At 39.5% G+C, this 22,035-nt stretch overlaps 1 long non-coding RNA gene and 1 pseudogene across 1 annotated transcript in view; one reads left to right on the top strand and one right to left on the bottom strand.

Moving 5' to 3' along the window:
- Window positions 1-22,035, top strand: part of LOC112626760 — an 85,916-nt gene that overhangs the window by 43,242 nt on the left and 20,639 nt on the right. The gene's annotated exons all lie outside the window — the stretch shown is intronic.
- LOC112626759 lies at window positions 20,756-21,037 on the bottom strand (annotated as a pseudogene).

Genomic DNA, 22,035 nt, shown 5'->3' with positions numbered 1-22,035 from the left:
GAGTCTTTAGGGTTTTCTAGGTATAGAATCATATCACTGGTGACCAGCAATAGTTTGACTTCCTCTTTTCCAATTTGGGTGCCCTTTCTTTCTTTCTCTTGCCTTATTGATCTGGCTAGGACTTTTAGTACTATATTGAATAAAAGTAGTGAAAGTAGGCATCTTTGTCTTGTTCCACCTTTTGGGGAATGGTTTCAACTCTTTCCCATTCAGTATGATGTTAGCTGTGGGTTTGTCATATGACTTTTCTTATTTTGAGGTAAGTCCCTTCTATGTCTAGTTGTTGAGTGTTTTTATAAAAAATGGATGCTGGATTTTATCAAATCTTTTTCTGCATACATTGAAATGATTTTACAGTTTTTGTTTTTAATCCTGTTTGTGATGTATCACAATTATTATTGACTTGCATGTTAAACCATCTCTGCATTCTTGGGATGAAACCCACTTGATTGATCATGGTGTATTGTGTTCTTGATGTGCTGTTGGATTCAGTTATTTTGTTGAGTATTTTTGCATCCATGCTCATCAGGGATATTTGTAATTTTCTTTTTTGGTATGTCCTTTCCTGGTTTCAGTATCAGGATGATACTGGCTTCATACAATGAGTTAGGGAGGATACCCTCTTTTGCAATCTTTTGATATAGTTTCAGTAGGATTGGCACTAATTCTTCAAATGGTCTGGTAGAATTCAGCTGTGAATCCATATGGCTCTTGGCTTTTTTTGTTGGCATTTAAAAAACATTAACTGATTCAGTCTCACTGCTTGTTATTTGTCTGTTCAGGGTTTCTATTTCTTCCTGGTTTAATCTAGGAGGGTTGTATGTTTCCAGGAGTTTATCCATTTTTTTCTAGATTTTCAAGTTTATGTGCCTAGAGGTGTTCATATCAGTCTCAAATTATCTTTTGTACTTCCGTGGTGTCAGTTGTAATTTCTCCAGTTTTATTTCTCATTGAGTTTATTTGAATCTTCTCCCATCTTTTCTTGGTTAATCTGGCTAATGGTCTATTAATTTTATCTTCTCAAAGAACCATCTTTTTGTTTCATTGATCTTTTGTATTTTTTTGTTTTAGTTTCACTTAGTTCTACTCTGATCTTTCTTTTCTTCCACTAGCTTTGGGTTTAGGTCTTGTTGCCCTAGTTCCTTGAGGTGTGTGACATTAGGTTTTCAACTTGTGATCTTTCAGAGTTTTTGATGTAGGCATTTAGTGGTATTAACTTTCCTTTTAGCACTGCTTTTTGCTGTATCTCAGGGGTTTCTTATAACTTGTGTCACTAGTATCATTCATTTCAAGGAGTTTTTAAATTTCCACCTTGATATCATTGTTAACCCCAAAATCATACAGGATTTTAATTTCCATATATTTGTATCGTTTTGATGATGTCTCTTGTAGTTGATTTCATTTTATTCCACTGTGGTCTGAGAAGACACTTGATATGATTATTTTTTAAATTTATTGAGACTTGTTTTGTGGCCTGTCCTATGGTCTATCTTGGAGATAGATGTGCTGGTGAGAAGACTGTATATTCTCAAATTCTTGAGTAGAACATTCTGTAATAATTGTTAGGTCCATTTGTTCTAGAGTGTAGTTTAATTCCATTGTTTCTTTGACTTTCTGTCTCTGATCATCTAGTGATATCAGGGGAGTGTTAAAGTCCTCCACTATTGTGCTGCTGTCTATCTCATTTCTAGTAGTAAATGTTTTATGAATCTAGGAGATCCAGTGTTAGGTGCATATAAATTTAGGATTGTGATATCTTCTTGTTGGATTGATTTTATTATAATTATCTTCTTTGTCTTTTTTTTTAACTGCTGTTGAAATCTGTTTTATCTGATAAAAAATAACTACTCTCTTTTGCTTTCGGTTTCCATTTGCATGAAATATGCTTTTCTATCCCTTTACTTTGAGTTTATATGAATTCCTACATGTTAGGTAAGTCTCTGGAAACCCACAGATATTTGGTTTGTGATTTATTGTTTAAATTCTGCCAATGTGTGTCTTGTAAGTGGAGAATTTGGGCCATTTACATTCAGTGTTAATATTGATGTGAGGTACTGTCATAGTCATCATGTAAGTTGTTAGCTAGATACTTTGTTTTCTTCATTGTGTTGTTTTATAGGCCCTGTGAGGTTTATGCTTTCATGAGATTTTGTTCTAGTGCATCTTGACCTTCTGTTTAAGGGTGTGGAACTCCTTTTAGCATTTCTTTTAGGGCTGGCCTGGTAGTGACAAATTCCCTCAGCATTTGTTTGTCTGAAAATGACTTTATTTCTCCTTCATTTATGAAACTTAGATTTGCTTGATTAAAAAATTATTGGCTGACAATTATTCGTTTTAGGGGGCTAATGATAGGACCCCAATCCCTTCTGGCTTGTAAGGTTTCTAGTGAGAAGTCTGCTGTTAGTCTGACAAGTTTTCCATTTTAGGTTACCTGGTGCTTTTATCTTACTGCTCTCAGAATTCTTTCCTTCATGTTGACTTAAATGGCTTGTTGACTATATGCCTTAGTGAAGTCTTTTTTGTAATGAATCTCCCAGGAATTCTTTGAGTGTCTCGTATTTGGATATCTAAATCTCTGCCAAGGCCAGTGTGATGGTTAATATTGAGTGCCAACTTGATTGGATTGAAGGATGCGAAGTATTGTTCCTGGGTGTGTCTGTGAGGGTGTTGCCATAGAGGATTAACATTTAAGTCAGTGGACTGGCAGAGGCAAACCCACCCTCAGTCGGGGTGGGCACCATCTAATCAGCTGCGAGCATGACTAGAATAAAGTAGGCAGGAGAAGATGGAAGAGCAGACTTGCTGAGTCTTCTGGCCTTCATCTTTCTCTTGTGCTGGATGCTTCCTGCCCTCAAATATCAGACTCCAAGTTCCTCAGCTTTTGGACAGGTGTAGGCTGCACTGCTGGCTTCCCTACTTCTGAGGTTTTGGGACTCAGACTGATACACTACTGGCTTCCTTGCTCCTCAACTTGTAGATGGCCTATCATGGGACTTGACCTTGCGATCATGTAAGTCAATTCTCCTTAATAAACTCCCTTTCATATATACATACATCCTATTAGCTCCGTCCCTCTGGAGAGCCCTAATGAAGCCAGAGAGGAGCTTATATTTGGATATCTAAATCTCTAGCAAGGCCAGGAAAGTTTTTCTCAATTATTCCCTCAAATAAGTTTTTCAAGCCTTTAGACTTCTCTCTCAGGAACACCAGTTATTCTTCGGTTTGGTCACTTTACATAATCCCATATTTCTTAGATATTTTATTTCTTTTGATTCTTTATTTTTGTCTGCTTGGGTAAATTGGAAAGCCCTGTCTTCGGGCTCTGAAATTCTTTCTGAGTACTTGTTCCAGTCTATTGCTAACTTTCCACCGCATTTTGTAATTCCCTAAATGTGCTTTTCATTTCCAGAAGTTCTGATTGGATTTTCTTTAAAATATCTATCTGTTTAGAAAATTTTTCATTCAGATCCTGAATTGTTTTTAAATTTCTTTATGTTAGTTTTCACTTTTCTCTGGTATATCCTTGAGTAGCTTTATAATAAACCTTTTGAATTTATCTAGTATTTCAAGGATTTCATCTTGGTTTGGATTCATTGCTAGAGAGTTATTGTGATCTCTTGGGGATGTTATACAATATTGTTTTGTCATATTACCAGAATTATTTTTCTGGTTCTTTATTTGGGTAAACTATGTCTCCTAATGATTCTTGAATTTGTTTTTGATTTTTAAAAAAATATTCCTTTCCCCTTCCTTAAGGATATGGCTTTAATGTTTATAGTTTTTTTTGTAGCTGAATTCAGCTCTTGGTGCTTTCAGGGATGAAGGGTGAAAACTCTGTATTGTATGAGTTATAGAGAGTCCTTGGTTATAGAGAGTCTCTGTATGATGGCTTTCTCAGGTAATTGTTGTAATAGCAATGTTCTCACTGTGTGAGCAGGCTCACTGTCTTCTATGGGATCGGAATGACAGAGGTCTCTTGAAGCTTACCTTGTTCCCCCATGGTGTGAACTTTTTATTTTTTTCTCCAGTATTTTATTTACTGGACTGAGTAGTTCAGGCTTGAACAGTTCACCTCCCCTAAGAGGAGGTGTCCCTGGGTAGAAACCAGTTAGTTGTGGCTGAAACAGGTTGGCAAATGCAATAACCAGTGGTGGGTCGAGGTCACCAGTGGCTGGAGGAGCTCTCAGTGAAACACACTGGGATTTTTCAGGGAGAAGGGTGGGAGCCACCTAAGTGCCCCTGTCAGACCAGCAGAAAAGCAATCTATCCCTCAGACACGCTCCTGACCCCGTGTTCCAGTTATTCAGATCAGACAGGCACCTCTCTTCGTAGGGAGAAATATTGATATTCCAAGTAGAGAGAAACTGTGACTGTACCTCTTAGTCAAGCCTGAACCTGGAGGGCACTCCATCTGTGGAGCTGCAGTCACCCTGAAGTGTTCCAAAAGGATTGTCTGTAGGTGTGCCCATGCTGAGCTCCCATGAGAGAAGCCCCAGTTGTTTCTGCTGTGGTAGTTGAGGTGGAAAAGAAGTCTCCTCTAAGATGCTTCATGAGCAGCAGGGCTGCCGTTAGCAGAGAGCTGCAGACTTTCCCTGCTGAGCCCAGCACTGAACCTGTGCCTCTGCTGAAAGAAACTTTTCACCAGCAGAAGGATCTGGGACTCAAAACCTGCCATCCAGATTCTTTTGTCTCAAAGTGTATTCCCTTGATATGTTTCCCTCTCTCTTCCTCCAGGAGTAGGAGTCCCTGAAGGCCAGACACTGTGAATGCTGCTGTTCCTGTGGGTCTAGTCACCCAGTAGGGCTGCCACACTCCAGGCTGGTGCTGGGGAATATCTGAAAAGGATCCAGTGATGCGACCAATCCTTAAGTCTCCCAGCAGTGGGTACCAGCACCTGCTCTGATAGGGGCAGTAGGGGAGTGATGTAGACTTGATGAGATTCCTTGGTTGTAAATAGCCTTAGTGTGTTGGCTTTCTCAAATGTTGGCTGTATTGGTAATAAACTGGTTACATGGACAGACTTAGACCTCCTAGTTAGCCAGGGTAGTGCAGGCAATGGTGATAGCTAGGGCCATGCACAAGTTTTCCCCTTCCTGGGTTCAGTGTTTCTCTACCTGTAGAGGCTGTAATGGACTCTTGTCACTTCCCTGCAGCGAGGAGGTGGTGTTTCAAGAGAGCACCAGCTGTGGTAGAAGTGGTGGGATTTGTGCTTGCTTTTTGTTACCCAGGGGAGGTATCCTGGTTTCTTAGGTGATGGGTGGGGCTACAGGGCTCCCAAAAGTTTCTGTTCTGTGTGTTAAGCTACCAGGGTGGGTAAAGGGGCAAAGCCAGGTGGGGACTGGGTCAGGCAGGTCTGCTGGCTCTCCACATGCAGAGCAAGCAGAGGCCTCTGTGGGGGTTGAGGGGACAGGAGGTTCTCTGGCCACTGGGGTAATGTTCCAGGAAGAAGTGTAGCTACTTCTGCTGCACAGAAGAGTTCATGCAAGGAGTTGGGAATAGCAGGTGGCAGCAAGCCTCACCCAGCTCCCACACACTTGACGAGGCAGGTCTCTCACCCACAGTGTTTGCTAGCAGTAGCTAGCTAAATTTCCCGGCCATCTATGCTCAGAACTGAAATGGACAAGGCCGTAAGCCTTCCCCTTAGAGACAGCAACTGTGGCTTTCAGACCATGCCCCTCCTCAGCTGCCTACAAAGCTGGAGTGCCCAGCTCCTCTGCCCATGGTTACAGCACACTACTTCCCACTCACTTGCCAGTTCTGGCCAAGGGATTTCGTCCCCACTTAAGATTATATTGTGAATTTCAGTTGGGAGCTTCTTTCAACCTGCAACTGCTGCCTGAGTTAGTTGGCAGACTTCTGTGAGGTCCCCTGTGATGCAGAATCAGGAATGGCTTCCCTTGGTCCATGCTGGAGACTGGGAAAGTGCAGAAGACCATTCTCATTGCTCCTACTTTCGTATTCCCCACTGTTCCCTATATGAATTCCAGCACTGTTTAGGGTTAAGGCTTCCCCCATGGACCGGATTTCCAGATTCCCTGGTGGGGATGTATAACCTGGAGGCAATCTCTCCCCCTCGCACACTGTGGGAACTTACAGTTTTTCACTTGGCTCATGGAGTAGGCTGCAGCTTGTTGCTTCTTTCAAAGATTCTGGTTTCATTTCTTTTTCTTAAGTTCCTGCATTGCTTCTTGGAAAAAAGTTCAGAGTGTGAATCTCTGCTCACTATTTTATCTTTCCAAATGGGAAACACATGTTAACACTACCTCTAATCTGCCATCTTTAAAATTGTTTTAGTAAATGAGTCCCATGTTATTCATCTGTTGATGGATACTTAGGTTGCTTCCAAATCTTGGCTATTGTGATCAGTGCTGCAACAAACATAGGGGTGCAGATACTGTTTTGATACACCAATTTCTCTTCTTTTGGGTATATACCCAGCAGTGGGACTGCTGGATCATATGGTAGCAATGTGTTTTTAGTTTTTTGAAGAACATTCAAACTGTTCCCCACGGTAATTGTACTACTTTACATTCCCACCAACAGGGTAGGGAGGGTTCCTTTTCCTCCACATCTTCACCAGCATTTGTTATTGCCTGTCTTTTGGATGAAAGCCATTTTAACTGAAGTGAGATGATATCTCATTGTAGTTTTGATTTGCATTTCTCTGATGTTTAGTGATGTTGTACACCTTTTTATACAACTGTTTGTCATTTATGTCTTCTTTTAAGTAAATGTCTATTCAGAATTTTTGCCCATTTTTAAATTGGATATTTAGACTTTTTCCTATAGCATTGTTTGAGCTCCTTATATATTCTGGTTATTAATCCCTTGTGAGATGAACCGTTTGCAAATATTTTCTCCCATTCTGTGGGTTACCTCCTTGTTTCCTTTGATAATAAAGGCACAAAAGATTTGAACAAATACTTCACAAAAAAAGATTCATGGGTGGCAAATAGCACAGGAAAAGAGATGGGAAAACTGACTGGGACGCTCAATATTCTGCTCTCATATTTCCAGCCATTTCCCCACCTTACCAGAGACTTCAACAGTGGCAAGTGCTCACAATACTCCTGAGGCTGAGGTGCATTCGCGAAGCTCTGATGGTCAGGCTGAGCTGGCTGGGGAGGCGGTCCTGCCACACAGTTGCCAGTCCCTTCACTCCCAGAGCCTGTGTGCTTACGACAATGTGCTCATCTCTTGGACCAGATGGCGTGAGGTTAGGCTCTTCCAAGGTGATCCTAGGCTGGCTGTGGACGCAGTGAGGATTAGCTTGCTTTGGTTTCTTTGTAGTGATTTCTACCTACTCATGGTTGTTTATGTCACAGGAAAACCTGGAAAACTTAAAATGAATAGAGAGAAGGGGTCTCTGGTCAAGAGTAGAGGATCACAATGATTCTCAGGTTGTTATCACCTAGAAAACTCAGCTAGAAATGTCTGTTTTGCATGGATATGTCACTCGTTTCTAACCTGCCTCTGACCTGGACTTGAATCAAGGGCGGAAAACATAACATTCTGTGACAGTGAGCACCAACAGGGAAATGTCAAGAGAAAAGAACCCACGTAAATAGTGACACAATTTTCTCAAATAAGGCAGTTTGGGGGAACTTAGTGGAATTCCGACAGAACGATTGGGTGTAAATGCACATATGGCTCCAACATTGCATTTCTCATTCGCACCTTTGTGCCATCTCCCAGAAACAGGCAGCGTAACTGTAATCTCCTAATAAATACGTGTTTTTCTGGTATTGCAATCCTTCAGTTAGATGCTGCACCTTATCCATTCAACCTGAATTCCATTTGCTGGTTGTATTTGTAGGTGGCACACTATTGAAATGCAAAGAGGCTTGTCCAAATATAACCCTATGCAATTGCTTTCTTTCACCCCTCAGGTTAGCGGAAACTTGTTTTGCTTTCTCTGGAACTTGAGGTTGGTTTTGCTTTCTTTTACTTTGTCTTTCAGGAAGGAAGCCAAGAAATTTTAAATGGTGCACATTTAAGACCCAAGATTACCAGTCTAGCAGCAGCTCTGCCTGATTCTCTGCGTTTTACACATTTGACAATTATCTCCCTTTATGGATTAGAGAAAGCACATCCCTCTCAGCAAGTGGTTCAGTGAAACTTTCATTAGTGAAAGAGGCACTTTGTCACAGGAGCAGAAGTGTTCATGCTACAGTGGAAAGGAAAAGATACATAACTTCTCATATTAAAACAGAGGCTTGCTTTAAATGGTAAGGAAAGAAGAGGATGTAGAGAAACTGGAACCCTTCTGAACTGTTAGGAACGTAAAATGGTGCAGCTACTATGGAAGAGTGTGGTGGTCTCTCAAAAAACAAAAAATAGAACTACCGTGTGATCCAGCAATCCCTCTTCTGGGAACATATCCAGAAGAACTGAAAAAAGGACCTAGAAGAAATATACATATCCTCCATGTTACTGTGGCATTATAATAGCCAAGAGGTGGAAATAATCCCATGTCTATTGACAGATGAACAGATAAACAAAATGTAGTGTACGCACGCAATGGAATATTATTCAGCCTTAAAAAGGAATGAAGTTTGGATACATGCTACAACATGGATAAATCTTGAGGACATATGCTAAGTGAAATAAGCCAGTCACAAAAAGGCAAATACTGTATGATTCCATTTATAAGAGGCATATAAATTAGTTGAATTCATAGAGACATATGAAGTAGGATGGTGGTTGCTGGGGACTAGTTTTGTAATGGGTAGAGAGTTTACTTGCAAGATTAAAAAATTCTGGACCTCTATTTTAACAATAATGTGAATATACTTAACACTGCTGAACCACACACTTTAAAATGACTAAGATGGTAAATTTTATGTTACGTGTTTTGTGGAGTTTTTATTTCTAGAAGTCAAGGAAAAAAGAAATGATTTGCTTGCGTTTTGTTCTTCCCATATTGACAATCAATAGTCACTCACTCCATGAGTAACTTCAAAGAAACAGGTATCTCTGAGCTTACAGCTCCAAGCACCTAAAACTGTAAAGAATCCTCAAAGAAGATTAAACAGTTCTATGTTCTCCGAACAAAGCTTCCAACTTCTAGGGCATTGAGGGTGCTAAAGTCTATATACAACAGGCTTGTCTCATACAATTGTATCATCGCATCTTTTTTTGTTTTTGTTTTTGTAATAGTCTGTTTTTGTTTCCACGTTCCATTTTGTATATATTTGGTAGAGTTCTTCCCTGGAGAAGAAGCTGAGTATCCCATAAATTTCCTGGTCACACTTATGTGACAAATCTTGCAGTTATTCTAAATTTCAGCATAGTCTTTATAAATTGTAAGCCCAGTACCCTGTAATGAAAACTATGAATGTGATTTAAAATGGAGGCATCCCCCAGTGCCAAACTTGGGTCAGCCCCAAGTAGAAAGCAGAGGGGATAATAGTTTCTCTCTCCCCTCCTAGAGCTATTCTACTTATCTCGCCTCAGCTGCTAAGCCCAGTTCGTCATGCCTTCCAGGCTTGCTGTTGCTAATGTATAACTAATTAAGCACTTTTTAATGAAAAAAATAGCCAAGCTAGGAGCAAGACAATGATTTACGTCACTTTGTAGCCTGGAGAGGCAGTGGTGGATAAGACCCTAGATTTGGAATCAGGCTGCTTAGCTTTGAATCCTGACTACAATTTAACTGTGATCTTGGACATATTAACTAATTTCTCCACATCCTCAGTTTTCCCATCTGTAGAATGGGCATAATAACAATAGTACTGTATCCATTGGGTCCAGCTAGAAAAGTAGAACCAGTAGCAAACATAGTTTTAAAAACATGTATTAATCGGAACTGGCTTATGCTGTGTGGCTGGCCAAAAAAGTACAAAATCCAGTCACAAAAAGTGAAGTTGCTGTCCTGTCCATGGAATTCTGCCTTTAACCCCCATGTCTCTCTCTGAAGCCTGAGCCCTGCCCTTAAGGTCTATCCAGATAATCTAGGATATTTCCATTACTTAAGGTCAACTAACTATGAACTTTAATTACATCTTTAAAAAATACTTTCAAGGCAACAGATGACTGTTTTTTTCCTTTTAAAATTTACAAATAAAAATAGGAACAACATGTTCTGAAATATGACACATTGTGGTATGGCTCAGCTGAGCTAACTGACATATGTATTACCTCATATTATTTATTGTTTTTGTGGTGAGAACACTTAAAATCTACTCTCATCGATTTTTAAAGAATGCATTGCTATTAACTGTAGTCACCATGCTGTACCATAGATCTCTTTAACCTACTTTTCTTTCCAAACTGAAATTTGTATCCTTTGACCAACACCTCCCTAACTCTCTCCCAGTCCCCGGCCTCTGGTGACCACCACTTTATTCTTCTACATAGATGAGTTCAATGTTTTTAGAATCCACATGTGAGATTTAGAATACTGCATGTGAGATCATGTGATATTTGCCTTTCTGTGCCTGGTTTATTTTAGTTTGTCTTCTAGTTTCATTCATATTGTTGCAAACTAAAGGATTTTTTTTTTTCTTTTTAAAGGCAGAATAGTTTTCTATCTTGTATATATACCACATTTTCTTTATCCTGTCATCCACTGATGGGCACTTAGGCTGATTCTATATCTTGGCTATTGTAAATCACGCTGCAAAAAATGGGAGTGCAGATATTTCTTTGACATACAGATTTTATTCCCTTTAGATATATACCCAGCAGTGGGATTGCTACTTCACAGGGTAGTTCTAGTTTTAATTTTTGGAGAAACCTCCATACTGTTTTCCATGATGGCTGTGCTAATTTACATTCCCACCAACAGTGTACATGGGTTCCCTTTTCTTCACAGTTTCACCAGTACTTTTGTTTTCTTGATAATAGCGACTCTAACAGGTGTGAAGTAATCTTTGTGGTTTTAAAATGCATTTACTGATGATTAGTGATGCTGAGTGATTTCTCACATAACCGGTCACTTGTATGTCTGTCTTTGAGAAACTTCTATTTAGGTCCTTTATACATTTTTAATAGGGTTATTCTCTTACAATTGAGGGTATTTTTTATTAGTTCCTTATATTTTTTGGATATTTACTCCTTATCGGATGTATAGTTTGTGAATATTTTCTTCCATTCTTTAGGTCGTCTTTTCACTTTTATTTCCTTTGCTGTACGGGAGCTTTTTAGTTTGGCATAATCCCGTTTGTCTACTTTTGCTTTAATTGCCTATGATTTGGGGGTTGTATCCAAAAGACTCAATGCCCAGCCCAATCTCATAGAGCTTTTCCTCTGTTTTCTCATAGTTTTCTATAGTTTCTAGGCCTTATGTTTAAGTCTTTAGTTCATTTGCAGATTTTTTTATATGCTATGAGATGAGGTCTAATTTTATTCTGCACATGGACATCTAGTTTTCCCAACACTATTTATTTAAGAGACTGTCCTTTCCCCGTTATGTGTTCTTGGCAACTTTGTTTTAAAAAATTGACTATAAATGTGTGGGTTTATTTCTGCGTTCTCTATTCTGTTCTGTTGGTGTATGTACCTATTTTTATGCCAGTATCATGCTGTTTTGATTGCTGTATGTCTATAGAATATTTTGAAGTTAGAGAGAGTGATGGCTCCAGCTTTGTTCTTTTTGCTCAAGATTGCCTTGGCTACTCAGGATCTTTTGTGGTTCCATACAAATTTTAGGGTATTTTTTTTCTATTTCTGTGAGAAATGTCATTGGAATTCTGATAGAGATGGTGTTGAACCTGTATTTCACTTTAGGTAGTATGGACATTTTAATAATCTTCCAACCCATGAACACACATCTATTTCTTTTTCAATTTCTTTCATCAACATTTTATAGTTTTCAATGTATAGGTCTTTTACTTTCTTGACTAAATTTATTCCTAAGTGTTTTTTTTTTTTTTGTAGCTGTTATAAATTGGATTAGATTCTTGATTTAATTTTTGAATAGTTGTTACTGTATAAAAAAGCTACTGATTTTTATATGTTGATTTTGTATCCTGAAACTACTAAATTTGTTCTAAAAGTTTTTTGTGGAGTTAGGGTTTTCTATATGTAAGATGATGTCATCTATAAACAGATACAGTCTACCTTGTTTTTTAAGTTTTTTTGTAATGTTCTTGTCTGGTTATGGTACCCACATAATGCTGCCCTCATAAAATACTCATAAAATAGAGAGAAGTATTTCTTCTCCTTTGATTCTTTGGAGTCTTTGGAAGAGTTTGAGGAGGATTTGTTTTAGTTCTTCAAATGTTTGGAAATGAAAAGTGAAGCCATCAGATTCTGAGCTTTTCTTTGATGGGAGACTTTTCATTACTGATTCAGTGTCCTTATTATTGATCTGTTCACATGTTCCATTTCTTTATGATTCAGTCCTGTAAGGCTTTATGTGTCTAGGAATTTATATGTTTCTTCCAGATTATTTAATTAATTTTTTTATTATACTTTAAGTTCTGGGATACATGTACAGACCATGCAGGTTTGTTACATAGGTATACACATGCCATAGTGGTTTGCTGCATCCATCAACCCATCATCTACATTAGGTATTTCTCCTAATGTTATCCTCCCCTACCCCCCTACACCCTGATAGGCCCCAGTATGTGATGTTTCTCTCCCTGTGTCCACGTGTTCTCATTGTTCAAGTCCCACTTACGAGTGAGAACATGCAGTGTTTGGTTTTCTGTTCCTGTGTTAGTTTGCTGAGAATGATTTCCAGCTTCATCTATGTCTCTGCAAAGGACATGAACTCATTCTTTTTTATGGCTGCACAGTATTCCATCGTGTATATGTGCCACATTTTCTTTATGCAGTCTATCATTGATGGGCATTTGGGTTGGTTCCAAGTCTTTGCTATTGTGAACAGTGCTGCAATAAACATATATGTGCATGTGTCTTTATAGTAGAATGATTTATAATCCTTTGTGTATATACCCAGTAATGGGATTGCTGGGTCAAATGGTATTTCTGGATCTAGATCCTTGAGGAATCACCACACTGTCTTCCTTCATGCTAAAAACTCTCAATAAACTAGGTATTGATAGAACATATCTCAAAATAACAGCTATTTGTGACAAACTCAAAGCCAATATCATACTGAATGGGCAAAAACTGGAAGCATTCCCTTTGAAAACAGGCACAAGACAAGGATGCTGTCTCTCACCACTCCTATTCAACATAGTGTTGGAAGGGCAATCAGGCAGGAGAAAGAAATAAAGTGTATTCAAATAGGAAAAGAGGAAGTTGATTTGTCTTTGTTTGAAGATGACATGATTTTATATTTAGAAAATCCCATCATCTCAGTCTAAAATCTTAAGCTGACAAGCAACTTCAGCAAAGTCTCAGTATACAAAATCAATGTGCAAAAATCAAGCATTCCTACACACCAATAATAGACAAACAGCCAAGTCATGAGTGAACTCCCATTCACAACTACTACAAAGAGAATAAAATACCTAGGAATACAACTTACAAGGGGTGTGAAGGACCTCTTCAAGGAGAACTGCAAACCACTACTCAAGGAAATAAGAAGGACACAAACGGATGGAAAAACATTCCATGCTCATGGATAAGAAGAATCAATATTGTGAAAATGGCCATACTGCCCAAGGTACTTTATAGATTCAATCCCAATCAAGCTACCACTGACTTGCTTCACAGAATTAGAAAAAAAAAACTACTTTAAATTTCACATGGAACCAAAAAAGAGCCCGTATAGCCAAGACAATCCTAAGCAAAAAGAACAAAGCTGGAGTTATCATGCTACCTGACTTCAAACTATACTACAAAGCTACAGTAAACAAAACAGCATGGTACTGGTACCAAAACAGATATATAGATCAATGAAACAGAACAGAGGCCTCAGAAATAATGCCACACATCTACAACCAGCTGATCTTTGACAAACCTGACAAAAACAAGCAGTGGGGAAAGGATTCCCTATTTAATAAATGGTGTTGGAAAAACTGGCTATCCATATGCAGAAAACTGAAACTGGGCCCTTTCCTTACACCTTATACAAAAATTAACTCAAGATGGATTAAAGACTTAAATATAAGACCTAAAGGCATAAAAGCCTTAGAAGAAAACGTAGGCAATACCATTCAGGGCATAGGCATGGGCAAAGACTTCATGACTAAAACACCAAAAGCAATGGCAACAGAAGCCAAAATTGGCAAATGGATCTAATTAAAGATCTTCTTTACAGCAAAAGAAGCTATCATCAGAGTGAACAGGCAACCTACAGAATGGAAGAAAACTTGCAATCTATCCATCTGACAAAGGGCTGATATCCAGAATCTAAAGGAACTTAAACAAATTTACAAGAAATAAAACAAATAACCCCATCAAAAGGTGGGTGAAAGATAGACACTTCTCAAAAGAAGATATTTATGTGGCCAAAATCATATGAAAAACAGCTCATCACTGGTCATTAGAGAAATGCAAATCAAAACCACAATGAGATACCATCTCACACCAGTTACAATGGCGATCATTAAAATGTCAGGAAACAACAGATGCTGGAGAGGATGTGCAGAAATATGAATGCTTTTACACTGTTGGTTGGAGTGTAAATTAGATTATTTAATTTATTTATGTGTGTTAGTATTCCCTTATTTCTATTTCTGTAGTATTGTAATTTCTCCTTTCATTTCTAGTTTGTTAATTTTGTTTTCATAAAACCAACTTAGTTTCATTGGTCTTTTCTATTGTTTCTCTGGGCTCTATTTATTTCTTCTCTGATCTTCATTTCCTTATATTAACTTTGGGCTTAGCTTGTTCTTTGTCTAATTTCTTGAGGTGCAACTTTAGATTGTTTAAATAAAATCTTTTTTGATGTAGATGTTTATTGCTATAAACTTTCCTCTTGGAATTTCTATTGCTGCATCCTATAAGTTTTGGTATATTGTGTTCCCATTCTTGTTTGTCTCAAGGTAGTTTAATTTTTGTTTTAATTTCTTCATTGGCCCATTGTTTGGTTGCAGTTTAATTTCCATGTATTTGTGAGTTTTCCAAAATTTTTCATGATACTGATTTCTAGTTTTATACCGTTGTGATTGGAAAAATACTTGATATTTCAATCTTCTTTAAGACTTGTTTTGTGGCCTAACATGATCTATCCTGGAGGATGTATCATTTGCACCTGAGAAGAATGTGTTGGATGGAATGTTCTTGTACATGTCTGTTAGTTTCATTTTTTGTAAAGTTTGATTTTTTTTATTGATTTCGTTTGGATGACCTGTCCATGAAAGTGGAGTACTAAAGTCCCCTACAGTTGGATTATAGTCTGTTTCCTTAATATCTATTAATATTTGTTTTATATATATGTACTCTAATGTTAGATGCATATATATTTAAAATTGTTATATCCTCTGAATTGACTCCTAATCACCACAGAATGACCTTCTTTGTATTGCTTTATAGCTTTTTACTTAGTCTATTTAATCTGATGTAACTATGTCTACCCTTGATCTCTTGGTTTCTATTCGCATGGAATATCTTTTTCCATCCCTTGACTTTTAGCATATGTATATCCTTAAGGGTGACATACATGTATATATACACTAAATGTGACACACATATACCTATAGGCAGCATATAGTTGGATCTTGTTTTTTAATCCATTCATCCACTCTTTCAGTTAGAGAATGTAATCCATTTACACTCAAGGTAATTGATAGGTAAGAACTTACTACTGACATTTTATTGTTTCCTGGTTGTTTTATAGATTCTTTTTTTACTACCTCTCTTGCTGTCTTCTTTTGTGTTCAGGTGATTTTTCTCAAGCAGTGTGCTTTGATTCCTTACTTTTTACCTTTTTTGTATCCACTATAGATTGTTGCTTTCTAGTTACAATAAGGCTTACAGAAAACATCTTATAGTTATAACAGGCTATTTTAAGCTGATAACAACTTAACTTTGATTGCATAAATAACTCTGCACTTTTACTTCCTCTCCCTCCACATTTTGCTGTCACAATTTACATCTTATATTGTGTATCCCTTACCAAATTATTATATCTATTATTTTTAATAGTTTTCTTTTCATCTTCATAATAAAGATATTATTGATTTACATATTATCATTACAGTATTAGAGTACCACGAATTTTACTATGTACTTTTACCAGTCAGTTTAATACTTTAACATGTTTTCATGTTACTAGTGTCCTTTCAGCTTGAATTCCTTTTAGCATGTCTTGTAAGACATGTGATGATAAATTCCTTCACCTTGTTCATCTGGGAAAACCCTTATCTCTCTTTCATTTCTGAAGGACAACTTTATTGCATTTTTGTTTGTGTTTTATAATATGTCTTAGTGTAATCTTGTTTGGATTGAATCTTCTTAGAGATCTTTGGCCTCCCTGTACCTGGATATTTACATTTTCTGCTTTTTTTTTTTTTTTTTAATCTTTCAACCTCTTTCTTCTTTCTTCTCCTTTTTGAACACCTACAATTTGAATATTAGCTTTTTTGATGGTGTTCCATAAAAAATTCCATAAACTTTCTTCATTCCTTTTCATTTTCTTTCTTCTCTGGCTGTATGTTTTCAAATAGTCTGTCTTTGAGTTCAGATTCTTTCTTACATTGATGAACTCTGTGGTTGATGCTCTCTATTGCATTTTAAATTTCATTCACTATATTTTTCAGTTCTAGAGTGTTTTTGTAAAATATAATCTTACTGCTAAATGGGTAATTTTGGTCTATTTTATTTCATTGAATTGTTTCTGTATATTTTCAGGTGTGCTAACTTTCTTAAAATTATTTTGAATTATCTGCCAGGCAACTTATAAATTTCCAGTTCTTTTGGGTCAGCCATTAGGAGATTGTTGTGTTCTTTTGGTGGTGGTATATTTTCTTGGTTTTTCATGTTTCTTGTTGCCTAAATTGATGTCCACACAATTGAGAAAATAAGAACTTACTGCAGTCTTTACAGAATGGCTTTAAGAAAGCTCTTTACCACTTAGCCCATTCAGAGATTCTAGGTAGGCTGTGTGGCATGGTTCATAGGCTGGTTTGTTGTTGGAGTCCTTAGGTCAGCTGTCCTGGTCTTGGGTCAGCAGGTGGGTGGGCCTGAAGCCTAGAACCATGGGGGTATATCTGCTAACTGGGTCCATAGAAGTAGGCCTTGAGGCTGGGTCAACAAGTATGCGCCTGTATCCTATGTCTGTGGGGGCTGACCTGGATCCTGGGTCCATAATATCTGACCTGGTGCTGGGGTGGGCCTTGAACCTAAGTCTGTAGGAGCCAGCCAGGTACTCGGACGGACCTCACACCTGGGGTCACTGGGTTGGGCCTGGAGTCTGAACCCATGGGGGTTGTCCTGGCACTGGGGCAGGCCTGAGTCTAAGGGGGTGGGTATGGGTGCTGGCTCTGTAGGAATGGGCCTGGAGCCTTAGTCTGTGGTGGGTGGCCTGGGATTATGCTCTACTGGGGTGGACCTAAACTCAGTCTGCTGAAGGAGACCTGGACCCTGGGCTGCTAGAGTTTGAAGTTCCAGGGACTGGCCTTGCACTGGGCAGGCCTAGAGTCTGTGTCCATGGGTACCAGTCTGATGCCTAAGGCCAGAAGCACAGACTTAATATGGGGGCTCTAGTGGCTAACTTGGCTCAAGGATAGTCTGGAAATGAGCTGGGCTGGAGCCTGGGGCTGTAGGGGCTGGCCTGGTTCTAGGTAAGCCTGGTTCTGGTGGCAGTCCAAAGTCTGGGGTCACTGGGGCCAGCTTGGCCCTGAGGTGGCCCTACAGTCTGAGTCCATGGGGGGCTGGCTTGGCACTGTGGAAGGCCTAAAGTCTGGAACTGCTGGGACTGGTGCTGGGGCCTAGGGTCACTGGGATCAAGCCTGGCAGTGGGACAGGCCCAGAGACTGCATCTACCAGGCAGGCCTGGTACTGCAGGATCAGATCTGGCACCAGGGTAATCCTGGAGGCTCAGTCCATGGATACTGGCCAAGAGTCTGGGCTCTGGGGGTCAGCCTGTGGCTTTGGGGGTGGCCTGGAGCCTGAGTTTGTGGGGGTTGGCCTGGAACTAGGGTAGGCTTGAAGTTCAGGGCTGCTGAGGTTGACCCAGTGCTGAGGTTGGTTTGGAACCTGTGGCTGCCGGGGTCAGCCTGAAGGTGGGAAAGGCCTGGAGATGAAATTCACAGGGCAGGCCTGAAACTATGGGATCCACCATGGCAACTGGGGTGAACCTGGAAGCTCAGTCCGTGGGTACCAGTCTGAAACCTGGGGCTATGGGGACCTACCACTGTTGGTTTTTATTGGGGGGGCCTGGTGTTGGAGTCAATGGCAAAGTTCAGTACTCACCTCATTCTTCTTCCCATACACAGGAGGTTTCTGTCTACATGTTGTGCTGCCTGGGGTTGGTGGTGAGAGTAATGTAAAACTATTCTTCCTGCACTCTTCAATGCATCTTCTCTTATTTCTGTGTTACCTCCAGGTGCTGTAATCTCCTGATTCCTTAGTTCTTGTGAAGGTATGTTTGTGCATGGGTAGTTGTTCAAATTGTGGGGGATAAGCGTGAGAGAGTCCTATTCTGCCATCTTCCTGATGCCAGTCCTCCCAGAATAGCAACTTGGTTGAATAATTGGAGACGAGGCTGGCCAAGTTGACACATCAAAACAACCATCACATATACCTACCTTTTCAGTCACTGAAAGGATTAAGTGATATTTGTAAATTACTTTAGCAGTGTCTGGCACATGGTAAATAATTAATTTTCACTTATTTATATAATAATTATAGTTACACTCATATAATTATAAATATTCCAGTTATATAACCTTGAGCCAATCATGTAACATGATTAATCTTCAATTTCTTCATCTGTAAAATGAGGGCATTGGAATACAAAGTTGCTAATGCATCTTCATGCTCTTAAAGTCTATGGGATTTTTGGCCATGTTTGAGGAATGAAGGCTAAACAAGCCAAAATTGGGAAGACAAGTGAACTGGAGTGACACAGAGATAGAAAAAAAGGAAGAGGTCATGGCATAGGTGGAAGAATGACAAAAAAGAAACTTCTAAACTCCACCAAACACCTTGTGAATGCATAGATTGTTCCAGATGTCATCAAATAGAGCAGGCTAGGTCTATGGTCCTGACTCCTGGGTGCCCTGGTCCAGGACAATTCATGTCAATGGTAATAAGAGCCCAACTTTCCAGCAGGATAGATTTGTTCAGGTAACACTCAGCCAGCACCTACTCTGTGCCAGCCTGGCTTGATGCTGCTGTGATTCTAATTCTTCATTAGCATTAACACTTCCCTCTGATAAACTACTTTTATTCTTCCTTGGCATCATTTCCACAAAAAGTATTCTTTGCAAGAAAGAGCCTCCAGGTTATATGCCAACTTGGGGGTGTGGGTACAATTAAGGCAAGCACTCAGTGTTCCCAATTCCACCTTGAAGGTATTAACAACCTTGAAAAATAGTGCCATTTAGTCTTTCAAAACAAAGGTCCTGACATTTCCCTGGTTATGACAAGAAGAAAGGATGCATCAGAAATCAGTGGCTAAAAATGAGTCAAAAAGGGCTCAATCTGCCAAATTGTCCCCCAAGGAAAGTTGAAGTGCTGGGTTTGTAGTGAGCTAAATCCTCAGCAATTCCTCATGTCACAAGGAAAGATGGAAGCTAAGGGAAAGGTGATAGTGGAAGCCTGGAGGAGGAAGGAAAAGGAGCTGCTAGGTATCTGGTTGTTTGGAAAGTCACTACTCAAAAATAAAATGAGACGATTCTTTCTGATTTCTTAAAGAGAAATATTTTACTTGTGGAATTAAAACTCAAAGTACAAAAACATGAACTACTCTGGGCTGGCTGAGGTTCTGGCAGATGCTCTTATGTAAGCCTCCACTGCTCATGGCTCGGTGATTTCAGAATGGGACCCCAGCTCCCTAGGTTGCCCAGTCTCAGCATAGGTCATATTAACAATAACACATTTCACAGGCTGTGGCTTCACCTTCACACACGGGCATGATCCCTCTTCCTTCTCACTCCTCTAGTTATTTCTGGGAGACTCCTAAGGGAATCAGTCATGTGCTTATGTCAAGATCAACAAGCCTTTTGAGTTTCCTTTTGCTTTCCTTTCAGTGAGATGTTTTTCCAAGAACTCTGACCAACCTCTAACGGAGATGCTGAATGCCAGCTCCCACAGCTGTGGTCTTGATCTCCAGGTTCCACAAACTGCTCCCTCCCCATTTTCCTTCGTGCCAAAAGGTGGTAATAGCTTCTGCTCTTATAGTCTCTGGGGAACCACACCATCCTTGAGAGTTTTCTATACTCAGCCCACACATTTGTAAATAGTTCTTATTAAACTCTTCTCAAAGCATCCCATATGAGCATGCCATCCATTCCTTCTGGATCTCCATGCAATATACCAGATGTGTCTCAATCTCAGTTTGAGCCTTAGGCTAAAACTTCTGTTATGTCATGAAGACACTGCAGGTCCTATTGAACTGTACAGTGAAAATGATTTAGGAGACTAAAAGATGATACTTAAGACATTTTTAAAGTTGAAATCAAAATCGTGGTGTTTGCTTCATGACCTCTGAAACTTAATTTGCCTCATGATCTCTGAAACTTAATCTGCTGGGTAAAAAACTTTCAGCAGCACAGCAAGGCCAATCATTTTCAAGTCCCCAAAGAAGTCATATGTTCACCAGGAGACACAGGTCTTCCCATGTCTGAGCACAGAGAGGCAGTAGGATTGGTAGCTGCTGTTGGAGATGCTTTCTTTCTTTCTTTTTTTTTTTCCTCGGTTTTCACATTTTTATTAGGAGCCATGGGAGGGGCCGCCTCTGTCAGTGAAGGTGCTCACAGTTTCTTCAGCCACTCCAGGCTGGGGCCCTGAGGGTCCTGGGGGTGGCTGGACACGTCCGGCATGTTCCCATCATCGCGGACTGGCACTGGGTAGTTGTAGGGCGTGGCCTCGTTGCTCATGACGGAGTACTTGAAGTAGGGGCTGAATGTGGGGGCATAATTATAGCGAGGCCCCCAATGACGAAGGACACGACCAGCACTGACTCCTTGTCCCAGGCATTCTTGAGGAAGGCGCCGATTCTCATGGCCATCTTGGTCTTGGCGGCCGGAGGTGCTTTCAAAACACAGTGACCAGCAGGCCTGGCTCTAGCGGAGCCAACACCACAAGGGATTGGAGGGTATAAGCCATGACAGGCAGTGTCACTATCTGCTGCTTCTTAATTCCTGCAGATTCAGGGACCATAGATTCCAGTTGTCCACCTTGATTCACCTCATCAGAAACTTGGAAAACCTTCACATTGTCTGTGTTGACATATTGACCTTACTCCAACTGTGTGGATAGCATGTGTTTTAAAATCCACTGGACATAGAATTATAGGTTCACCATATGATTTTTAAATTTATTATATTATTTAAAGGTGTTTTTCTACTCCCTCCTGGCCTCTCTAGTTTCCTGCAAGAAGTTAGCCATTGACCTGATCATTGTTCCTCCACATGTAGTTCTCATTTTTCTCTTGCTGCTTTCAAGGTTTGCTCTTCATCTTTGGCTTTCAGCAGTTTGAGGATGTGCCTCGGTGTAACTTATATTTATTCTCCCTTTTGTTGTATTAAAACACAAATGGCGTTTGCTTCCAGGTGTGATAGACAAAGATATTATTAGACAAAACATGCTACAGAAAACAACTATAAAACCTGGAAATACTTTAAAAAAAAAAAAAAGCATGTAAATGTCATGTGAGGTGAACAAAAGCAGACAAATGTACGGGACAGAGTCACATATCCACACTATACACACTCAATTAGAAAACTCAGTTGTAAGAAGACAACTCATTGTTTAAAAATGAACAAAAGACTTGAATAGGTTCCTCACTAAAGAAAATACACAAATGGCCAATACATATATGAAAGTATTCCATATCTCTAGTCAAAATTAGTAAACATATCACTAGTAAAATTATCACTAATGAGCAGAAATTAAAACCATAATGAGATGGTTTTATATACCTACTAGAATGACTAAGGTTAAAAAGACTGACAACACGAAATGTTGGCAGGGATGTAAAGCGACTAGAACTGTCATCCCCTGCTG

The sequence above is a fragment of the Theropithecus gelada genome, chromosome 6 (assembly GCF_003255815.1).
Source record: "Theropithecus gelada isolate Dixy chromosome 6, Tgel_1.0, whole genome shotgun sequence".
Lineage (NCBI taxonomy): Eukaryota > Metazoa > Chordata > Mammalia > Primates > Cercopithecidae > Theropithecus > Theropithecus gelada.
Note: the sequence above shows the minus strand (reverse complement) of the source record. Positions and strands in the feature narration are given on the sequence as shown.